This window comes from Rattus rattus, chromosome 11, assembly GCF_011064425.1.
Source record: "Rattus rattus isolate New Zealand chromosome 11, Rrattus_CSIRO_v1, whole genome shotgun sequence".
NCBI classification, from domain to species: Eukaryota; Metazoa; Chordata; class Mammalia; order Rodentia; family Muridae; genus Rattus; species Rattus rattus.
Genome location: NC_046164.1, coordinates 71,267,151 through 71,271,835, shown reverse-complemented (window position 1 = coordinate 71,271,835; position 4,685 = coordinate 71,267,151). Strand labels below are relative to the sequence as shown.

The 4,685-nt window shown below is 47.9% G+C and overlaps 1 pseudogene; it reads right to left on the bottom strand.

Moving 5' to 3' along the window:
* Positions 1-1,528: 1,528 nt before the first annotated feature.
* Positions 1,529-4,443, bottom strand: LOC116912021 (annotated as a pseudogene).
* Between the last annotated feature and the right edge of the window lie 242 nt (positions 4,444-4,685).

Below are 4,685 nucleotides of genomic sequence, written 5' to 3'. Positions count from 1 at the left end.
TGGGCACCAGCTCGGGGTCTCTGCCCCTTGGACAATAAATCAACAGGAGAGGTAAGGGCCCCCTCCCCGAGATCCTCAGGGCAAGCCTGGATGCAGCACCTCTGTCAGTGGGTGGCACTTGAAGCCCTGGAGGCGCTCCCTGGGAGCCAAAGTTCCTTGACCCACATGCGGGGGAGGAGGTTTTATAGGAGCCATTGACCGGCAGCATTGATCCCCAAGAATGTATCGCACAAATCATTTTGCACTAAACTGCGGAATCGATGGAGAAATCTCCCGGAAAATTTATATTAAAAGTCTCTGTTTGCCTAAATGAGTTCCCTGTGCCCATATTGAATATTTGGCTGATGAATTGAATGGGTTTAAATTTGAACATTGCAGACCCATTAAAGAATGAATTCTTAAATCAAACCCTGCCATTTATGATTGAAATGAGATTTCCTCCGCGATGGACCAGCCACTATATAAATCAGCTGTGCATTTTATACCGAACCATAAACAAGATATAATTCTTTTAAATACACAACAGGTGCCTTAAATCTTTTGATGCATCTTGTATTTATCTGAAGTGTGGATTGCTGTATTTACACCAGGTCACACAGGCCTCTGATGGGCCCTGGCTGGTGAAGGTTAAATTCAGAGGGCCACCGGTGCCTAAGCACATAGTCTTCTGAGAGTCCAGGAGTGGGGCAGAGACACTGAGTTCAAGCTCCTGCCAGCAACCCCAGCCAGGGTCCACCAGGGTGAACTCGGAATCACACACACACACACGCACATATGCACACACATGCACACACACATATGCACACACATATGCACACGTGCACACACATGCATACCTGCCCATATTCACACAGCATTCACAAATGTGCACTTGGTCCATGCTGAAATGTACAGGAATGCAAACCCTTACGAATGCACATGTGTGCAAACTCATATGCATAGCATACATGCTTACACATAACACATTTCAAAGAACTAGGCATGCATCAGCACTGTACACAGAATAAAACCACAAGTTCACACATGTACACATTTACACTGAAGTATACACACGATCACATGTACAACCAAATCCATACAATGCCCACATGCACACAGAACATACTCAACCAGCACATGTACAACTCTACACAAATGTACCAGCAAACTGGGCATGGTGACCCAAGCCTGTGACCTCAAGCCTTGGGAGTCTGAGGGAGTGAGTTCAAAACCAACCTGGGCTCCCTAGCAAACTCTTTGCCAAAATGACCAAGGCAAGAATGGTTGTATTAGGGGTTGAAGAGAGAGCCCAATGACTAATGGCTTATTGCTCTTGCGGAAGACCCATGCTCCAGTCCCAGCACCCACAGAGGCTATCAACTGCCTGTAGCCAGCTCCAGCAAGCGTGACACTCTATGGCCGCCACAGGCTCTCTCTCCACTGCTTCTTTCTATAATTTTTCTTTTGAAAGAAAGGCGATTTTATTAAAAAGAAAAACAACAAAAGGGAGATGGGACCAGAGCACAGGTTAGACCATCCAGAGCACAGGTTAGTCCATCCTAGTCTTCAGCGTCCTGGTAGTGATCTTGTCTTTTTCAATGATGTGGGCAATGACATCCATGCTTGATATGGCATCTCCATCCACAGCATTCAACACGGCCTGAGAAATGGTTTCAAACATGTGTTCTGGATCTGTGCTGGTCTCCCAGAGAGACTCACACATCCCATACATTTGCTCGGATCAGGTACCACTGACTGAAGTCATCAGTCACCATGGGACAGCCAATGAGAGCAAAGGTCTTGGGGTCCAAGACAGCAATGACAGGCTCTGTGTAGTAGGGACCAAACTATTTCTCATACAAGAGGTTGGCCACCATTCTCAAGAGGGGGTAAGGCTTGATCTGCCGACCTTCCTTCAGCTCATACAGGTTCAGCCGGAACTTGAGACGCTGGGCAAATGTCTGGATGTCAGTGGCCAGGCCGGCCAGGCCTATGTAGAGCCTGTCACCCATGGAAAAGATCTTCTGGAAGTCCGTGGTCACCATCTGGGCCTGGATCCCGAAACACCTGTCTGCAGCGATGACCACACAGTTCTTTCCCTTCATGGCCATGATGGCCCCTCCATTATAGGACATAATAGACGTGATTACACTGTAGTAGGAGCCTGATCTCCACTGCAGTGTATACAAACCGGCTCTGGCTTTCTCAGGCTATAATTTTTAAATTACATTTGTGTGCATGTGTGTGCATGTGTGTGCATGTGTGTGCATGTGTGTGCCATGTGGAGGCCAGAGGACACCTCTGGGAGTTGGTTCTCTTCTTTCAACATGAGAGCCCTGGGGATAAAACTGAGGTTTCAGAGTCTTTAGCCACTAAGACATTTCACCACCCATTTCTATTTCTTTTTCTTTTTCTTCTCTGTCTCTGTCTCTGTCTCTGTCTCTCTGTCTCTGTCTGTCTGTCTGTCTGTCTGTCTGTCTCTCTCTCTCTCTCTCTCTCTCTCTCTCTCTCTCTCTCTCTCTGGCTTTTTGAGACAGGGTTCCTCTGTTTCCCTAGCTGTCCTGAAACTCACTCTGTAACCTCTCTCACAAAGATCCACCTGCCTCTCTCTGTCTCTCTCTGTCTCTCTCTGCTTCTCTCTGTCTCTCTCTGTGTGTGTCTCTCTCTGTCTCTCTCTCTCTGCCTGTCTCTGTCTCTGTCTCTGTCTCTGTCTCTCTGTCTCTCTCTCTCTGTCTCTCTCTCTCTCTCTCTCTCTCTCTCTCTCTCTCTCTCTCTGGCTTTTTCAGACAGGGTTCCTCTGTTTCCCTAGCTGTCCTGAAACTCACTCTGTAAACTCACTCACAGAGATCCACCTGCCTCTGTCTCCTGAGTACTGGGATTAAAGGTGCGTACCACCAGGCCCTGACTTGACCCCTTTCCTTATTCTTCTCTCCTCCACCCCAGTTTGCCCTGGACGGGGCCCTCTTCACCCTATGTGTCACAGCACTCAGCACTGGTCTCACATATGCCTCCCGGCCTTCTGTCAGTTCAGAAAACCCTGCCTGGCAGCTCTCCAAGAAGCAGATGCTGGCCATAGCTACCTTTCTGGGGAGACAGGATAACCCTCATCTCAACCTTTCTTGCTACCATTAAATACCACAGCTAGGCAAGTTACAAGTAACTGTTACACATTCCTCAGCATCCTAAACCTGGCACTGGCAGCTCCTTGTCTGATGAGGACCAAGCTGTTACCATTGCCCCTGATTGCTGACCTCACAGAGGGGAGCCTCCTTCTTCAAGGCCTTCTGTACAGTCCTCCTTCCCAAGGGCAGAAACCTTGTGACTGTAGATTAAGTTTCAATGTGACTTTTGGAGGGACATGATCCTTCAAGCCATAGGTGTTCTGATGTCAAAGCACACAAGGCACATAAGATAATCACACAGCTGTGTCATGCATGCACACATGTGCATGGGCATGCATGCACACATTCTCATGTGTCTGACTCTGTGTTCTTTCTTCTTTGAAAGTAAGTTTTATATTTATTAATTTGTGAGCGTGTGGGCGCACATGCCACAGTGCATATATGGAAGTCAGTTCTCTCTTCCCAACACGTGGGTTTTAGGACCACCTTGCTAGCTAGCCCTTTCTCCTCTTTTTAAGATAGAGGCTTCTGTGTAGCCAGATAGTCTCCAGTTTCCTCCTCTTCCTCCTCCTTCTTTTTCTTCTTTTTCTTTGGGTGGGGGGAGGAGTCAAGACAGGGCTTCTCTTCTTACAACTCACTCTGTAGACCAGGCTGGCCTCAAACTCAGAGGTCCACTTGCTTCTACCTCCCGAGTGCTGGAATTGAAGTAGGCCACCACCGCCCGGCATGCAGCAGGTGCTCTTAACTGCTGAATCATCGCATCGTCCCCTGATTTCCAACATTCAATCCTTCTGCCTTAGCATCTGGACTGCTAGGATTACAGCAGTGATCACCACATCTGGTGATGTGTATATTTTAAGTGAGATGTTACTAACTGCATCTAGTGGAGTGTTTTACACGAGGCTTCATGACAAATTGAGTCGAGTGCCTTCGAAAGGCTCCACAGCAGAAAGCATGCTATGCAAATGTAGCGCGGCCAGGAGTCTAGAGAAAATACACTGCACAGTAGTCTCAAAACAAGCTTCATGAGGCTTAATACTGGGTTTGCTGGTTGGTTTTGTGTTCGTATGTGTGTGGTATACATATGCGGCTGAGTGTAGGGGTCAAGGGTGACAACAGTCGTCTTCCTTGGTTACCCTTCATTTCCTGAGGCACAGCCTCTGTCTGAAGCCAGAGCTCACCAATTCTACCTCCTCTAGCCAGCTTGACCCAGGAACCCCTGCCTCTGACTTTGAGTTGCAGGTGAGGGCTGCCACCACACCTTCTGGCCCTCACATGGGCTCTGCTGATCTGGACTCTGGTCTTCATTGTTGCTCAACAAGCACTTTATCCGCTGAGCCATGGCTCCAGGCTTTGATGAGCTCTTTTTTAAAAAAAATATACTAAAAACTAGGGGTGGGGGTGGTGCATGCCTTTAGTCCCAGGACCAGGGAGGCAGGTGAATCTCTATGAGTTCAAGACCATCCTGGTTTATATAGTGAGTTCCAGGACAGCCAGGGCTATACAGAAGAACCCTGTGTTGAAAAACAAAATGACAACGACAAAACCTAGAGATAAAAGTGAACTCGATCATTATATTGGGGG